Source organism: Mobula birostris, chromosome 28 (assembly GCF_030028105.1).
Source record: "Mobula birostris isolate sMobBir1 chromosome 28, sMobBir1.hap1, whole genome shotgun sequence".
In the NCBI taxonomy this organism is placed as follows: Eukaryota; Metazoa; Chordata; class Chondrichthyes; order Myliobatiformes; family Myliobatidae; genus Mobula; species Mobula birostris.
In genome coordinates, this window is record NC_092397.1 from 13,414,691 (window position 1) to 13,434,199 (window position 19,509).

General features: G+C 47.8%; 1 protein-coding gene across 2 annotated transcripts in view; it reads right to left on the minus strand.

The window, feature by feature from the left end:
• Nucleotides 1-19,509, minus strand: part of dnajc4 (DnaJ (Hsp40) homolog, subfamily C, member 4) — a 274,705-nt gene that overhangs the window by 175,570 nt on the left and 79,626 nt on the right. The window lies entirely within an intron of this gene.

Consider the following 19,509-nt stretch of genomic DNA (forward strand, 5'->3'; position numbering starts at 1 on the left):
GCATTGATCGTGTGGATAGTCAGAGGCTTTTCCCCAGGGCTGAAATGGCTAGCACGAGAGGTGCTTGGAAGTAGGTACAGAGGAGATGTCAGAGGTAAGTTTTTTTACTCAGAGAGTGGTGAGCGCGTGGAATGGGCTGCCGGCAACGGTGGTGCAGGCGGATATGATAGGGTCTTTTAAGAGTCTCCTGGATAGGTACATGGAGCTTAGAAAAATAGAGGGCTATGGGTAACTCAAGGTAATTTCTGAAGTAAGCACATGTTCAGCACAGCTTTGTGGGCCGAAGGACCTGTATTGTGTTGTAGGTTTTTCTATGTTTCTAAATGAATTCCAGAAGAACACCTGAGTCAATGTGTGAAGAAACAGCTGGGAGAGCTACTCAGGCCAGAGGTGTACGCGAGCTGCCATTGAGACCATCCACAAGGAGCTCTGCCAAGAGAAAGCATCATCCATCATCAAGGACCCCCACACCATCCTTGCTCATCATAAATACGAGCAAGTCTGCCGATGCCGGAAATCTACAGCAACAAACACAAAAATGCTGGAGAGACTCAGCGGGGTTAGGGAGTGACCCTGGGAACGAACGAACAGTCAATGTTTTGGGACGAGACGCCTCTTCGGGACCACTGAGGCCACGCTCTCTTCTCGCTGCTGTCACTGGGAAGGAGGTGCAGGAGCCTCAGGTCCCACACCACCAGGTTCAGGAACAGTTATCAGGCTCCTGAACCAGCGTGGATAACTTCACTCACCACAACAGTGAACTGGTTCCTACGGACTCACTTTCAAAGACTCTACAACTAATGTTCTCAGTATTATTTATTTTTTACGTGCACAATTTGTCGTCTTTTGCACATTTGCGCATAGTTTTTGATTGATTCTGGTGTATTTATTTGTTGGGCTGTAAATGTCAGCAGAAAATTAATCTCAGGGTAGTATCTGGTGACATTTACATTCAGGGGCCACTTTATTAGGTACAGGAGTGGTCTCCTGCAGCTGTAGCTCATCCACTTCAAGGCTCAATGTGTCGTGCATTCAGAGATGCTCTTCTGCACACCACTGTTGTAATACCTGGTTATTCGAGTTACTGTCACCTTCCTGTCAGCTTGAACTAGTCCGGCCATTCTCATCTGACTTCTCCCATTAACAAGGCGGCTTCATCCTCAGAACAGCCGCTCACTGGGTGTTTTTTTGTTTTTTTGCACCGTTCTCTGCAAACTCTGAGACTGTTGTGAGTGAAAATCCCCGGAGATCAGCAGATTCTGGGATACTCAAACCACCCCGTCTGGCACCATCAATCATTTCATGGTCAAACTCATTTTTATTGTATTTCATCCTCCATTTGGTCTGAGCAACAACTGAACCTCTTGACCACGTCGGCATGCTTTGACGCATTGAGCTGCTGCCACATGATTGGCTGATTAGATATTTGCATTAATGAGCAGGTGTACAGGTGAACCTCTGGACCACGTCGGCATGCTTTGACACATTGAGTTGCTGCCACATGATTGGTCGATTAGATATTTGCATTAGCGAGCGTATTTACCTAATAAAGTGGCACATAATTTGATCATATATGTAATTTAACTTTGAGATGAGCGACAGACCAGAATTGAAGGGGCAGAAATATCTCAGGGAGGTTTACAAGTATTGAGAGGGGAGAGTCTTTGGATGGATTTGTAAACTCGCACAAGAACTTTATATTTGGAACGCTGAAATATTAGGAAACAGTGGAGATCGGCAACTTTCAAGAAGACCACAACCTTGTCGTAGGGTTTGGAGACTTGCCTGCCTCAATGACCCAGACAGCTATGTTGGCTGGAGTCAGGGCTTTGTGCTTCGCCTCTTGGTAGGGTTATCAATATCAGACAGGTCAAAGGGTAGAAACCAGACTAAGAGTGGCCCACCCATCCTCCAGGTTCCGGGCTGACAACCCTGACTGGTAAAACAAAACTGTTAAAGAAACAGCAACGAGGAATCATTCTGGACAGACAACGATGGAGCCAGCGGCGTGACGGGCAATCGGCAGACAGAAGGGCTGAATAGCCTGCAGTAAGAAAGAGTATCACGCTCAGTGACCTTGGGTTTACGGAGGTAGGCTGAGAGGAGGAGCTTGGAATAGTCACAGAGGCCATCGAGGCATTCTGTGAGATCGGCAGGGTGGACCTCAGGATCTTATCTTGCCCATCGCTGTTTGTCTGCTCCTGGTAATTACTAAACATCATCAAAGACAGACTGACTAATAAACAAGTGGGACAGAGGACACCATCACTTGATCTCATTTGCTAGTATTTGAGAGGACCTGTCCTGGGCCCAGTACGTAAGAGCAATTGCAAAGAAAGCACTTCAGCACCTCTATTTCCTTAGGTGTCTGCGGAAATTATGCGTGAGATCTTTGACAAGCTACTTTAGATGTGTGCTGGAGAGTATATTGACTGGCTACATCATGGCTGGTATGGAAACACCAGTGTCTTTGAGCAGAAAATCCTACAAAAGGTAGTGGATTCGGCCCCAGTAAAGCCTTCCCAACCATTGAGCACATCTACATGAAACGCTGTCGTAGGAAAGCAGCGTCCATCATCAGAGATCCCCACCACCCAGGCCATGCTCTCTTCTCGCTGCTGCCATCAGGTAGAAGGTGCAGGAGCCTCAGGACTCGCACCACCAGGTTCAGGAACAGTTAATACCCCTCAATCATCAGGCTCCTGAACAAAAGGGGATAACTTCATTCACTTGCCCATCCATTGAGATGTTCCCACAGCGAATGATCTCATGTTTTTGTTATTTATTGCTATTTATTTATATTTGCATTTGCAGAGTTTGTTGTCTTCTGCATTCTGGTTGATCTTTCATTGATCCTGTTTACAGTTACTATTCTATAGATTTGCTGAGTATTCCCACAATAAAATGAATCTCAGGGTTGTATGTGGTAACATGTATGTACGCTGAAAAGAAAACTACTTTGAACTTTGATTCATTCCGTCCATTTTGTAATCATTTTGATCCAAACTTTGACCGATTTGACTTCTGAGAGGATAATTGGGGTCTCTCTTCCACCCAGCAGAATTATTTATCTGGAGCAGTACATACTCAGGGCCCTCAGCATCGACAATGATCCCTCGTATCTGTCCCACAATCTTTCTCACCCCCTACCATCAGGCAGGAGGCAGTGTCACATTCGGACAAGGACTGTTAGGATGGGAAACAGCTTCTTTCCCCAGGCCGTACAGCTACTGAACTGCCTGCCACCACCCAGGTCTCATCATCACGTATGAAGCACCTGCAGCGCTGTACTGTTTACTTTTAATTTGTTAATTAGCTGTTGATTTACTTGTGGTAACTTTGCTTTACCTGTTGGTCCGGAGGAACACTGTTTCGTTTGGTCATATACATGTTGAATGTCGATAAGACTGAGGAGCCTCCCTACCATCCATCGGGGACATTTATCAGGAGCGCTGCATACACAGGGCCCTCAGTATTATCAAGGATCCCATCACTCTGACTTTCTACCATCAGGCAGGAGACTCCGATGCACAAAGACAAGAACGGTCAGGGTGGGGAACAGTTTCTTCCCTCAGGCCATCAGTCTTCTGAACTCCCTGCCGCGTCGTGTTCAAAGTGTCACCAGTTAATCTGTTCAGTACCTAACAATATTTAATTTGTGCACTTTACTTTGTTTATTTATGTGTAATTCATTTGTAGATTTAAATCTTACTTTCCCAAGATATCCTGTGCATTATGTAAACTACTGTGCTTTACACCCTGGTCCGGAGAAACATTCTCTCATTTGATGGTATACATGTATATAGTTTTAAATGACAATAGACTTGACGTGACTAAACGTGAACTTGAAATTACTTGCGGTATATTGAGAAAGGTAATGATAATTGTCAATTCTGAACTTTCCTTTGGAGGGTTTTTAATTCTCTCTCATCTCCCCTCTCCCTCCGCAGTTCCGGCTCATCCTAGTCACGCTAGTCTTTTATCAGGCCAGTTTACACAATCTCTCGGAGGGCACTAGCTCCCTCTACAGGTAGGGCAAGATCAGATAAAGGGAACCAAGTCACATGCATCTATCAACCACTTCGCAAAGTCTCCACACAGAGGGAAATGTGACTCTCAGGAAGGGACGAAATTGAGCGTAAGAGGTTCTGCAGAGGCTGGGAAATCCAAAGCAACGCACACACAATGCTGGAGGAACTCGGCAGGCCAGGCAAGGGGGTGAACAGTCAATGTTTCAGGCCGAGACCCTCCATCAGGACTGGAGAGGTTGGGGGAAGGGAAGTCAGAATAAGAAGGAAGGGGGAAGGGAAGGAGTAGAAATTGGCAGGTGATAGATGACACCAGGTGAGGGGGAGCCAGAATGGGGGTGGAAAAAGAGGGAAGACGGAGGACTTGCAAGATCTTATGGCTAATATTTCTAAGAACAACCCTGAATCATTGCCAAGTACTCATCAACCAAATTGGCGTGATAGATGCTCTGCTCGCCAGCATTGGTGGGTGCTCGCAGCACAGTAACTGGCTGCCATGCTTCTAAGAATGCAACAGTGCTGACCTCCAATGAAAGAAATGCGTGTTTTTTTCCTTTCTCCACCCCACCACTTCACCGTGCCGATTTCGAGCAACAGCCCAATCAACGTGCAAAAGCCTAAATAAAAATCCCCGCCACACAGATACAAACCTGAAACCAGGGGTCTGTGGTGCATCGAAGGTGCTCACAGATACAGCACATTGTATCGATATACAACTCTGAAATGTGGCTATCTGGAGAAGACAATTTTCACAGTTGTATATGGATAATGAATGAACCTTTGACTACCTTTGGAAACCTTTGTAGATATTCCATTGTAGCTAAATAGGGCAACCTATAGGAACACATGATTTAAGACTCAGGTGAAGCACATTAGGAGGTGTTGGAGCCATAGACCTGTTCTCTGTTTGCTTTGTATACAGGATCAGTGTTGTGCATTTATTATGGTAACTAGTCACATGACTGGGGGCGTGGTAAAAGCGAAGGGAATAAACTACGTATCAGACCAGAAGACCACAAGATATAGGAGCAGAATTAGGCCATTTGGTCCATCAAACCTACTCCATCATTTCATCATGGCTGATCGATTTTTCTCCTCAGCCCTGATCCCTTCTCCCTTCATCCCTCCATGCCCTGACCAATGAAGAACCTATCAACCTTTGATAAAGACTTGGCCTCCACAGCCAACTGTGGCAAAGAATTCCACAGATTCACCACTCTCTGGCTAAAGAAATTCCTCCTCATCTCCATTCTAAAAGGTCGCCCCTCTATTCTGAGGCCGTGTCCTCTGGTGCTAGGCTCTCCCATCACAGAAAACATCTTCACATCCACTCTATCAAGGACTTTAATCATTCGAAAGGCTTTAATGAGGTCACCCCTCATTCTTCTAAATTCTAGTGAATACAGGGCCAGAGCCATCAAGCGTTCTTCATGTGACAAGCCGTTCAATCCTGGAATCATTTTTGTGAACCTCCTCTGAACCTTCTGCAGTGTCAGCACATCCTTTCCAAAAGGGCCCCAAAGCTGCTCGCAATACTCCAAGTGAGGCCTCACTAGAGCTGTGTAAAGTTTCAACATCATCCTTGCTTTTATAATCTAGTCGTCTTGAAATGAATGCTAACATCACATTTGCCTTCCTCACCACAGACTCAACCTGCAAATTAACCTTTAGGGAATCCTGTACAAGGACTCCCAAGTCCCTTTGCATCTCAGATTTTTGAATTCTCTCTCCATTTAAAAATAGTCTACCCTTTTATTTCTTCTACCAAATTGTATGACCATACACTTCCCAACACTGTATTTCAGCTGCCATTTCTTTGCCCATTCTCCTTACCTATCTATGTCCTTCTGAAGCCTGTCTGCTTCCTCAAAACTACCTGCCCCTCCACTTATCTTCATATCATCTGTAAACTTTGCAACAAAGCCATCAATTCTATCATCATATAACGTAAAAAGAATTGGTCCCAACACCGACCCCTGTGAAACACCACTAGCGTATTCTTGCTTATTTTGTGACCGTTTGTGGCTCGGGACCAGCAAAGGTTATATCTTCTGCTGACCACTTAAACTCACTTCAAGATTGTACATTTGTTAATCGCTAATAATAGTCATAGTCATAGTCATACTTTATTGATCCTGGGGGAAATTGGTTTTCATTACAGTTGCACCATAAATAATTAAATAGTAATAAAACCATAAATAGAAATAGTGATATGTAAATTATGCCAGATGGAAATAAGTCCAGGACCAGCCTATTGGCTCAGAGTGTCTGACCCTCCAGGGGAGGAGTTGTAAAGTTTGATGGCCACAGGCAGGAATAAAGGATCGAAAGAAGGAATTTGACTCATTTCATGGGAGCTGAGGGTGCGTCATGCAGGTATAACAACCCCGTGGCTGCCGCTGGCTGGCAGCAATTGTTTTGTTCTGAGTTTGGGTTAGTTTTTGCCTCCAGCGTCGGGCTGGGGCGGAACAGGTTAGCGTTACGCTTTGCCGCTGAAAGATCGGAGTTCAATTCCCGCCGCCGTCCGTAAGGAGTTTGTACACGTGGGTTTCCGCCGGGTGCTCCAGTTTCCTCCCGCATGCCAAAGGTATACAGGTTAGGGTTAGTAAGTCGTGGGCACGCTAAGTTGGTGCCAGACGCATGGCGACACTTGCGTTGTTCCTGACTGTACAGACAATGCATTTGACTGTATGTTACGATGTGCATGTGACAAATGAAGCTCATCTATCTTTAATAAAAAGGGGAAAAACACAAGATACGAAAGATGGCATGTGCTGACTCATTGCAAGCTGCTCCCTCTAGATCCACTCCCTCCTTCTATCCAAAATATAAACTCTCTGTCTCTTAGAAGCTGTTACACCTTATTCTGCTGTGTTTGTTTTATCCTGTTCTGCCTTAACGTACTGTGCAACGATTTGACCTGTACGAACAGCATACAAGACGAGCTTTTCACTGTATCGCAGTACATGTGACAATTATAAACCAATTCCAACACCAAGCCGACAAGCAATCCTTCAGATCGGCCTTACACCTTCTGGAGTTGTTCTGCTATGTGTGCCAGGCCTCGGTGGACAAAGCAACTAGACGGAAGGTTTCTGCAAACTGGGTATGGAAACACCAATGCCCAAGCACGGGAAAAGCTGACAAGAAGTGGCACCTTATATTCTGTCTGGGTAGCCTCCAACCCGATGGCATGAACATTGACTTCACACATCAAAGTTGCTGGTGAACACAGCAGGCTAGGCAGCATCTCTAGGAAGAGGTGCAGTTGACGTTTCAGGCTGAGACCCTTCGTCAGGACTAACTGAAGCAAGAGTGAGTAAGGGATTTGAAAGTTGGAGGGGGAGATCCGAAATGATAGGAGAAGACAGGAGGGGGAGGGATGGAGCCAAGAGCTGGACAGGTGATTGGCAGAAGGGATATGAGAGGATCATGGGACAGGAGGTCCGGGAAGAAAGACGGGGGGGGGTGGGAACCCAGAGGATGGGCAAGGGGTATATTCAGTGGGACAGAGGGAGAAAAAGGAGAGTGAGAGAAAGAATGTGTGTATAAAAATAAGTAACAGATGGGGTACGAGGGGGAGGTGGGGCATTAGCGGAAGTTAGAGAAGTCGATGTTCATGCCATCAGGTTGGAGGCTACCCAGACGGAATATAAGGTGTTGTTCCTCCAACCTGAGTGTGGCTTCATCTTTACAGTAGAGGAGGCCGTGGATAGACATGTCAGAATGGGAATGGGATGTGGAATTAAAATGTGTGGCCACTGGGAGATCCTGCTTTCTCTGGCGGACAGAGCGTAGGTGTTCAGCAAAGCGGTCTCCCAGTCTGTGTCGGGTCTCGCCAATATATAAAAGGCCACATCGGGAGCACTGGACGCAGTATATCACCCCAGCCTGGCCTGCTGCATTCACCAGCAATTTTTATGTGTGTTGCTTGAATTTCCAGCATCTGCAGAATTCCTGTTGTGAACATTGACTTCTCTAACTTCCATTAATGCCCCTCCTCCCCTTCGTACCCCATCCCTTATTTATGTATTTATTTATTTATTTATTCATTCATTTTCTCTCTCTCTTTTTTTCTCCCTCTGTCCCTCTCACTATAACTCCTTGCCTGCTCTCCATCTTCCTCTGGGCCTCCCCTCCACCTTTCTTTTTCCCTAGGCTTCCCATCCCATGATCCTCTCCCTTCTCCAGCCCTTTTGCCAATCACCTATCCAGCTCTTAACTCCATGCCTCCCCCTCCTGTCTTCTCCTATCATTTCGGATCTCCCCCTCCCCCTCCCACTTTCAAATCTCTTACTAGCTCTTCTTTCAGTTAGTCCTGACGAAGGGTCTCGGCCCGAGACGTCGACTGTACCTCCTCCTATAGATGCTGCCTGGCCTGCTGCGTTCACCAGCATTTTTTGTGTGTGTTGCAAGAAGTGGCAGATGCAGCCCAGACCACGAAAGGAAAAACCATCCCCGCCATTGAGCATGTCTACATGGAGCGCTGTCATCTTCAAGGACCCCCACCATCCAGGCCATGCTCTCTTCTCGCTGCTGCTGTCAGGAAGAAGGTACAGGAGCCTCAGGTCCCACAGCACCAGGTTACCCCTCAACCAACACTTCTCAACTAGTGGGACTGTGGATTCAGGACAGTGTCAGGACTGCCACCATCTAGGTCGTGCCTTGAAGGACTCTACAACTTATGTTCTCAGTGTTAATTCCTTATTATTCTTATTTTGTATTTGCAGAGTTTTCCTTCTTTTGCACACTGGTTGCTCGTCAGTCTTTGTGTGTAGTTCGTCATTGATTCTGTTCTGTTTCTCTGTTTTACTGTGAATGCTCGCATCAAAATGATGGCAGAATACAGCATTAATGGTAAGACTCTTGGCAAGTGTGGAGGATCAGAGGGATCTCGGGGTCCGAGTCCATAGGACACTCAAAGCTGCTACACAGGTTGCCTCTGTGGTTAAGAAAGCATACGGTGCATTGGCCTTCATCAACCATGGGATTGAGTTTAGGAGCCGAGAGATAATGTTGCAGCTATATAGGACCCTGGTCAGACCCCACTTGGAGTACTGTGCTCAGTTCTGGTCGCCTCACTACAGGAAGGACGTGAAAACCATAGAAAGGGTGCAGAGGAGATTTACAAAGATGTTGCCTGGATTGGGGAGCATGCCTTATGAGAATAGGTTGAGTGAACTCGGACTTTTCTCCTTGGAACGACGGAGGATGAGAGGTGACCTGGTAGAGGTGTACAAGATGATGAGAGGCATTGATCGTGTGGATAGTCAGAGGCTTTTCCCCAGTGCTAAAATGGCTAGCATGAGAGGGCACAGGTTTAAGGTGCTGGGAAGTAGGTACAGAGGAGATGTCAGGGGTAAGTTTTTTACTCAGAGTGTGTGGAATGGGCTGCTGGCGACAGTGGTGGAGGCGGATACAATAAGGTCTTTTAAGAGGACAGGTACATGGAGCTCAGAAAAATAGAGGGCTATGGGTATCCCTAGGTAATTTCTAAGGTAAGGACATGTTCGGCACAGCTTTACAGGCCGAAGGGCCTGTATTGTGCTGTAGGTTTTCTATGTTTCTATAATGAATCTCAGAGGCATAGATGTGTACTTTGATAGTAAAATTTACTTTGCGCTGTGCCCCTGAGGCTAAAGCAAACCGTGCTGCCTGAGATTTTGACAGTTCACTTCAGCAGTTTAAAGTTCAGAGTTGGTTTATGATCAAAGTATGTGCACATGACACAGCCTTGAGATTCATCTCCTTACAGGCAGCGGAACCCCGAAAAAAACCATCAAACGCCCAATATGCAGAGAAAGGGGAAAAAAAGACCAAATCGCGCCAGCAATGAAAGTAAGCACTCAGAACTGAAGTTGTATTGAAGTCACGAGGACAGGTATCGCTGCGGCTGGTGCAGGGCACCAGCTTCTATTCAGCTCGGAGCCAGACAGAGTCAGGGAGCAGTGAGCAGATTCCCAACCCGAACCGGCCCATTCCTTGCCTGTGGCCCCGACACCCTGACCTTTCCAACATGGCCCAGTCCTCAAATCACCCAGCTCAGGCTTTTAAATTGTGCCCCTTTACTTCTGAATGCTTTTGAAACCAGCACAACCCTGTACTGTCCTAAATCCACACTCCCACCAGACAGAAGGGCACGCAGCTCTCATCAAGAAATGCTACTTAAACAGGCTCCTGTGACTTGGTTTCCAAGACAAAAGTTCCCTTGTCAAACCAACCTAAAACTGAAAAGCCGCCTTTCCATCTCCCGATGTGATAAATGCCTTTCAGTTCAAAAGTACTTTGAAAGCTTTGGGATGTCCCAAGTTGTGCAAAGCACCACGAGAGGGCAAAGCTTTGCTTTCACAGCTGCCCACTGGTGTCAGTCAAGAGAGAGAAAAAGAGGAGAGGGCAGGTGAGAGAGGGGGAGGGGGAGAGGGACAGAGTCAGAGGAGAGGGAGGAGGGGGAGGCATAGAGGGGGGAGAGGAAGAGAAGGGAGGAGAGAAAGGGGAAAGAGGATGGGGAGAGAGAGGGGAACAAGAAGGCATAGCAGTGTCTCCACTTCCTAAGAAGTTTGAGGCAAGCGAGGCTCCCCACCCAACCAATCTTAACTGTGTTTTACAGGAGCATCACTGAGGGCACCCTGACAAGTTGCATCTCCATCTGGTCTGGGGGCAGCCGAGCATCGGACTGGAAGCCCCTACAAAGGACTGTGAGAACGGCCGAGAGGATCATAGGGGTCTCCCTACCGTCCATCGGGGACATTTATCAGGAACGCTGCATACACAGGGCCCTCAGTATTATCAGGGATCCCACCCATCCATCCAGCATCCTCTTTGACTTTCTACCATCAGGCAGGAGACTCCGATGCATAAAGACAAGAACAGTCAGGATGGGAAACAGTTTCTTCCCTCAGGCCATCAGGCTTCTGAACTCCCTGTCGCATCGCATTCAAAGTGTCACAGGTTAATCTGTTCCATACCTGACAATGTTGAATATTAATGTGCTTTAGTTTGTTATTTGTGTGTGATTCATCTGTAGATTTTATCCTACTCTTCATAAATCGAGTGTTATGCATACATATATATATACACACACACATTGTATACAGTTAAATGACGATAAACTTCACTTGACAACTTGAGAGAGCAAGAGAGAGAGAAAGGGAGGAAAGAAGGGGAGAGTGAGGGAAGGAGGGGGGCAGGAAGGAGAGAGAGGGGGAGGGAGGGAAGGAGAGAGAGGGGGAGGGAGGGAAGGAGAGAGAGGAGGAGGGAGGGAGAGGGAGAAAGGGAGAGAGAATGAGAGAGAGAGAGGGAGAGAATGAATAAGAGACTTGCATGTTCAGCTGTGGGCAATTATATACTAAGAATGGTTGATCAGTGAAAATAGTTAACAGTGCTGTGATTTTCTGTGTTATTACATTACAAATTGTCTCTATACTGCATGAAGTTGCCAAACTCTAAGCCCTTCCTCAGCTCACAAGAGGAAGGGGCGTAACCAGGCAGCTGGACAAGAAGAAGAGCTTGCCTTCAGTGAAAGCAAAGGCGCGGTTCACCAAACCATCTTTCTTTCCAGGCAAGCCTCGCTCTATTCTAGTGTTAGCTTGGTCCTCTGAGGCCCTGATTCCTCAATCTGCTCACTTCACTGCCATGTGGTTCCTGACCTTTACCCTACAGGCGTAATTACAATGGCCGAATGAGGCGAGAAGAACACCCTTAATTCCGTGCTGTGAAAGAAATTGGTAAATTGGTTTATTATTGTCACTTGTACCAAGGTACAGTGAAAAAAGTGTCATGCATACCAATTATACACTTCAATTCATTATACTGAGGTAGGAAACCAGTGGCGGGGTGGGGATACGTCTCTACCAAGGAGGTGTGAGGCGCTCCTTCCCTCCACTAGCCTGCGGGTCACCCTTGGGTGAGGTGTAGTGCCTGGATAGCCCCTCCCCGATCACGGTCACGTGAACCCATGGGAGCAGGTGGCGGATGGTCGTATGAGCAGCCGGTGCAGATCACAAGTCCTGGTTGTGCAACCACAGACACCAGGCAGACAATCTCTGAAGAGTATTGATAATGGCTGGGGGGGGGGGGGGGGTCACCCGTCTTGTAAAGACACTGCCCAGAAGAAGACGATGGGAAACCACTTCTGTAGAAAGATTTGCCAAGAGCAATCGTGGTCATGGGAGGACGATCGTCCACGTCACACAATAAGGCACATAATGATGATGTCATACGATACGGCACATAACGCTGATGATGAATAAAGAAAAATAAATTCCCTCCCCCTCCCCTCTCTGGAGACGCCCGGTAAAAAAGGGTTTCGTATAAAATGCCATGTAACGTTGGATCGAGCGGGCTTCTTTCTCTGAGAGGGTCTCACTATGATGCCTGCTGTGTCTCTTTTTGTCGAACAAAAGACTACTTTTAGATCAACCGGCTACGTCTCTCCAGTGCCTTTGTTCACACTAAAACAATATCTATGAAAAACATCGTGCCTTAACAACTACCGCCATCGCAAAGAGCTTCAAGAGGCTGGTCATGGCCGCAATAACTCCAGCCTTCCAGACTACCCTGGTCCCTTGCAATTTGCCTACCGCCAAAACAGGCTGATGGCAAACGCTCTCTCCCTGGTCCGAAGACTGGCAAGTCGGCCATTTGGGAGACACTGACGAAGTTGCCTGGCCAGGGAAGTACAGTGCATTTTGTAGGTGGCACGCTTCCTGACATCCCAAAACGTTCACCATCAACGGGGCACCACTTTGCAGTGACCTCTGTTCATCCAATCAAAAGACCATAAGACATAGGAGCAGAAATAGGCCATTCGGCCCATCGAGCCTGTTCTGACATTCCATAATGGCTGATTTATTACCCTCCTCAACTCCATTCTTCTGCCTCCTCCCTGCAGCCTTTAACACCCCGACTAATCAACTGCCTACAAACCTCTGCTTTAAATATACCCAATGACCTGGCCTTCCGCAGCCGTCGGTGGCAATGAATTCCACAGATCCACTTCCCTCTGACTAAAGGAACTTCTCATCCGTGTGTCCTGTATTCGGAGGCTGTGCCCTCTGGTTCCAGAAAACGTCCGATACACGTCCACTCCACACTTTCCATGAGACCGTAAGATACAGGAGCAGAGTTAGGCCGTTCAGCCCATTGAAACCCACTGAATCCTACTGATCTATGATCTCTCTCAGCTCCATTCCGCTGCCTTTTCCCCATAAACTATGACGTTCTGATCAAGAACCTATCACTATCCGCTTCATAAAGTGGCCACTGAGTATAATTACTGCCGGATAAAGATAAGAAAATTTGGAAATTCAAAGCTGAGAGCCCCGATGAAGGGTCTCGGCCCAAATCGTCACCTGTTTACTCTTTTCCATAGATGCTGCCTGGCCCGCTCAGATCCTCCAGCATTCTGTGTGTGTGCAACTCAATTCTACCGCCATGTTAGATCAGTGACCTTTGCAACTGGCAGGCCACGGCAGCAGTTCTAAAAAGGTGCTGGAATTCTGGTGGCAGTCAGACTACCTCTGAACAAGGAGCGGGCTCTTGTCAGGAACAAAAGGACGCAGCTGGGAGGCGTCGATCTAAGCAGCGATGGCCCCCGTCTCATCTGTACAGGTCTGGCACTTACACGGTTCAGTTTAACACACAGTGAGGGACCCGCCCTCACGCTTTGCTTTTGGGTATTGTGAATGGGCAGGAACAAAAGGACAAAGAAATATCAAAAGGGCAGAAGAGAGCTTTGAAAAATTACACACAGTGGCCACTTTATTGGGTACCTCCTGGACCTAATAAAGTGGCCACTGAGTGTGTGTTCATGATCTTCTGCTGCTGTAGCCCATCCACTTCAAGGTTCAACGTGTTGTGTATCTGGAGACACTCTTCTGCACACCACTGTTGTAATGCGTGGTTATTTGAGTTACTGTCGCCTTCCTGTCAGCTTGAGCCAGTCAGAGGCCATTCTCCTTGAGCCTCTCTCATTAACAAGGCACTTTCACCCACAGAACTGCCCCTTATTGGATGTCTTTTTTTGTTTCTCGCACGACTCTCTGTAAGCTCTAGAGACTTTCGTGCATGAAAATCCCAAAAGATCAGCAGTTTCTGAGATACTCAAACCACCCTGTCTGGCACCAACAATCATAACACAGTCAAAGTCACTTAGATCACATTTCCTCCCCCATTCTGATGTTTGGCCTGATCAACAACTGAGCCTCTTGACCATGTCTGCATGCTTTTATGCACTGAGTTGCTGCCACATGATTGGCTGATTAGCTGGTTACATTAAGGATCAAGTGTGCTGGTGTAGCTAATAAAATGGCCGCTGAGTGAAATTTGGTGTTTTGCAGCAGCGGTTCAGTGCAATACATAAAAAAAACTATAAATTATACAAAGAAATACAAATATAAGCAGTGTTTAATTAAGTAAGTAGTGCACAAAGAGCAAAAACAGTGAGGTAGTGTTCATGTAACACAGACAAAGTGTTGGAGGAACTCAGCAGGTCAGGCAGGATCTGAGGAAACGAATGAACAGTCGACGTTTCAATGTTTACTCGTTTCCACGGACGTCGCCTGGCCTGCTGAGTTCCTCCAGCATTTCATGTGTATTGCTTCGGATTTCCAGCATCTGCAGATCTTGTTTCACTGTCCTTTCAGAAATCAGATAGCGGAGGGGAAGAAGCTGTTCCCCAAAACACTGAGTGAGTGCCTTCTGGCTCCTGTACCTCCTCCCCGATGATCGCAATGAGAAGGGGGTAAGTCCTGGGAGGTGGAGGGGTTCCTTAAAGATGGATGCCCCATTCTTGATGGTGGAGAGGCTGGTGCCAACGATGGAGTTGGTGGAGTTTACGACCCTCTGCAGCTTTTCTGATCCTGTCCGTATGAGATGGTGATGCAACAAGTTAGAATGTTGCTAGAGAATTTTAGTAGGAATTTGCTAGAGCCTTTGGATGGCTAGGTGGACACAAAGTGGAAAAATGGAATGTGACGCAGAGAAGAACGAAGTACATTGGCGAGGGGCAAATAAGCTAAAGAAATACGTGATAAGTCATCAGGTATTAAGTACAGACAGACTGATTAAAAATTAAATATTAGCTTTATTTCTCACACGTACACTGAAACATACAGTTGAAGTTGCAATATCGGGCTAAACTTGAATCAACAAGGGATGCTTGCCAGCTGTGGCAGGGCTCGAATACTGTCATCTTATACTTTATACTTTCTCTTGTAAAGTGACAAAGGGGACAGCAGGGCTTTACTTCCAGATGAGCTCAATGCTGTCTAGGCTCGCTTTCACCACCAGAACATGGAGGAAGCCACATTCCCAGATGATCCCGTGATTTCAGTCTCTGAGGCCGACGTACAAGCAGCCTTCGGGAGGGTGAACCCACGAAAAGCATCCGGCCCAGACAGGGTGCCTGGCCAAACCCTGTGCTGACTGACTGGCTGGTGTGTTCACGGAGGCCTTTAACCTCTCACTTCGGTAGTCTGAGGTACCCACCTGCTTCACTCATACCAGTGTCTGAGAAGAACGTGGTAACCTGCCTCAGTGACTATCGTCCGATAGCACTTACATCCACAGTGACGAAGTGTTTTGACAGGCTGGTGATGAAACATATCAACTCCTGCCTGAGAAGGGAGTGGGATCTGCTCCAATTTGTCTACCGTCACAACAGGTCCACAGCAGATGCCATTTCACTGGCTCTTCACTCAATCCTGGAACACCTGGACAGCAAAGGTGCAGGCATCAGGGTGCTCTCTATCAACTACAGCTCGGCATTCAATACCATCATCCCCTCAAAACTAAGCCCCAAGAACTTGGCCTTGATACTTCCTTGTACAATTCAATCTTCGATTCCTCGGTTGCAGACCCCAGTCAGCTCGGGTCGGCAACAACATCCCCTCCACGATCTCCGTCAGCACAGGTGCACCACGAGGCTGTGTGCTTAGTCCCCTGCTCTACTCTCTTTACACCTATGACCCTGTGGCTAAGCCCAGCTCCAACGCCATGTTCCAGTTTGCTGACAACGCCACTGCTGTTAGCCAACTCAAAGGGGACGATGAATCAGCAGATAGGAGGGAGATTGAAATCTGAGTGGTGCCACAACAACAATCTCTCACTCAATATCAGCAGGACCAAGGAGCTGACTATTGACTTCAGGAGAAGGAAACCAGGGGTCCATGAGTCAGGCCTCACTGGTAGATCAGAAGTGGAGAGGGTTCGTGACTTTAAATGCCTCGGCATTCCTATTTCAGAGGATTTGCCCTGGGCCCAGCACGTAAGTGCAATTACATAGAGAGCATGGTAGCATTTCTTCTTCCTTAGGAGTTTGCAAAGGCCCTGTGCTGTGCTGTGCTACAACCCAATATGGGGTGCATCGATCAGTGGCAGAACCTATGGGCCAAACCCAGCTTGCAAGATGTTTCCCTCCTCCAAGAGGACTACAGCCTTGCCGCAGGGTTTGCGGGCTTGCCTGTCTCAATGGCTGGAGTCAGCGCTTTGTGCGTTGGCTCTTGGTAGGGTCACCCATGCCAAACAGGTCAAAGGGCAGAGGCCAGACTAAGTGTGGTCCACCGGACCTCCAGGTTCGGGGGGTTCAGCCGGTCCTCGTTGGAGGGCCAGAGGTGGAGAGGGTCACCTCAGGGCTAACGACTCTGACTGGTAAAACAAAATTGTTACGGAAACAGCAATGAAGACTCCTTCTGTATCTGAGTGTGACTGTATGGAGAGACTGAGATAGACACCTGCATTGCTGCCCTAAACACCGGCAGGGTAATGGGCAGTAAGTAAGATGTTTCGCTGCAGACCATGTTAAGTCTCTGACATGGCCACCAGCCCGATCGATTCTTACAATCACTTCACTGAAACTGCACCATTCCTGGCAACATGCCGTTGCATCAAGACATCGACGAGAAGTAGCGAACAGTGTATCCGGTGCTCCCGGTGTGGCCTCCTGTGTATCGGTGAGACGTGACGTAGACTGGGAGACCGCTTCGCCGAGCACCTTCGCTCAGTCTGCCACAAAGAGCGGGATCTCCCGGTGCCCGCCCATTTCAACTCTACTTCCCATTCCCGTTCCGACATGTCAGTCCTGGGCCTCCTCTGCCGTCGGGATGAGGCCACACTCAGGTTGGAGGGGGCGACACCTTATATTCTGTTGGGGTAGCCTCCAAACCTGATGGCGCGAACGTCGATTTCTCGAACTTCCGGTAACCGCCCCTCCTCTCCTTCACCATTCCCCATTTCTGTTTCTCTCACCATGCCCGCTCAGCACCTCCGTCTGCTGCTCCTCCCCCTCCTTCCCTTTCTTCCATGGTCTTCTGAACTCTCCTATCAGATGTCCCCCTCCTCCAGCCCTTTATCTCTTTCACCAATCAACTTCCCAGCTCTTCCCCTCATTCCCTCTCTCGGTTCCACCTATCACCTGCCACCTTGTACCTCTGCCTCCCCTCTGCCCGCCTTCTTACCCTGACTCTGGTTAGGCCACACTTGGAGTACTGTGTCCAGTTCTGGTCACCTCACTATAGGAAGGATGTGGAAGCATTGGAAAGGGTACAGAGGAGATTTACCAGGATGCTGCATGCTTCAGAAAGTATGCATCATGATCAGAGATTAAGGGAGCTAGGGCTCTACTCTTTGGAGAGAAGGAGGATGAGAGGAGACATGATAGAGGTGTACAAGATAATAAGAGGAATAGATAGAGTGGATAGCCAGCACCTCTTCCCCAGGGCACCACTGCTCAATACAAGAGGACATGGCTTTAAGATAAGGGGTGGGAAGTTCAAGGGAGATATTAGAGGAAGGTTTTTTACTCAGAGAGTGGTTGGTGCGTGGAATGCACTGCCTGAGTCAGTGGTGGAGGCAGATACACTAGTGAAGATTAAGAGACTACTAGACAGGTATATGGAGGAATCTAAGGTGGGGGCTAATATGGGAGGCAGGGTTTGAGGGTCGGCACAACATTGTGGGCCGAAGGGCCTGTACTGTGCTGTACTATTCTATGTTCTATGTTCTTCTCCCCTTCCTTTGCAGTCCTGCTGAAGGGTCTCGGCTGGAAATGTCCACTGTCTAGTCATGTCCACTGTCTAGTCATGTCCACAGACGCTGCCTGACCTGCCGAGTTCCTCCAGCATTTTGTGTGTGATGCTTTGGATTTCCTGCCTCTGCAGAGGCTGTGATACACTAACATTAGCGCAGATGCCTAATGTTTTAATATGTTATAGTAACCACCAAATATTAATCATACTTAGTGGCTGGGTCATAGCTGGCTTCCATTCACCATTTCAAGATGAGTTATTTAAACAGCTCTTCACCAAGATGACAGAACAAGGCAGGAACTCTCCCCTGAAAGGTGGGAGCTGATTTCTGTAACCGGACACCAGCTTCCAAACGCTGACCCTAATCTTTTTCGCACAGCGTCGGGTTAATCGCGTTAAATTTTCCTGCCAACACAAACGGGCTGCTGATGTTCAAACTGACCAGCTTCCCCCCGCCCCCAACCCCTGATATTTTTTGAAGAAGTGGCACTTGAATGCGTGTTTATCCGAGGCTCCGGGAATAAATGCAAGCAAGCGTTCAGAGGTCGAAATCTTTGCAAAAGATCTGTTTAAGGCAACACCACTTATCAAATTGGACTCGAGTGTGCGCCGATTGCGGTGCACAGTTTACAAAGTATACTGAGTGGCCCCGTCCAGTAAATTTAAAACGCTCCCTGTCTAAATGAACTCCAAACCACATATCGCTGTGGCGTGGGGTTTTATTCCTGTGCGCCGCTCTCTCTCCGACCTCCAGATGCCGTTTCTCGTGGCCAGTGAGGAACCCAATCCGTGTGGCAAGCGACACGACTCGCCCCCGTTGCTCTCCCCGGGCGAACCTGCCCACCCACCTGTTCTGCGAGGCCCAGTGTGAGCTTCCTCCCAAGCTCATAGCAAGCGGGCAGCGCTTCCAGCCCTAAAGTAAACAGCAATTATTTGCCGGCTTTTATTGTAAACACCCGGGACTAAATGAATTCGGAGTCAGCGGGGGGAGAAGAGGCCTTATGTAAATCTCACCTTGTTGTCTTTTGCAACTGGGCTGCGTATGTGCTGGAATTCAGTAATCCACCGTGCGTTAGTAATATCTGCTTATGTTTATCACTGAAGGTCAAGGGTGACTGATACAGCATCATAGTATAAAATGACAGTGTTTGCCCGAACAGTGGAAGATTATTTGCGTGTTTCCATACAACAGAGTGGCCGTCACCTCTAGAAGCTGCCGCAACAAAAGCATCGCGCATCCATCGCCAAAGATCGCCACCATCCAAGGGCATGCTCTCTTCCCACTACTTGGGTTTAGGAAGTTTTTACCCCTCAACCATCAGGCTCCCGAACCAGAATCAGAATCAGGTTCGTCATCAAGTGAAATTTGTTAAGTTAGCAGCAGCAGTTCAATGCAATGCGTAATACAGAAGAGAAAAAGCAAATCAATTACGGTATACTTATATTGAATAGATTAA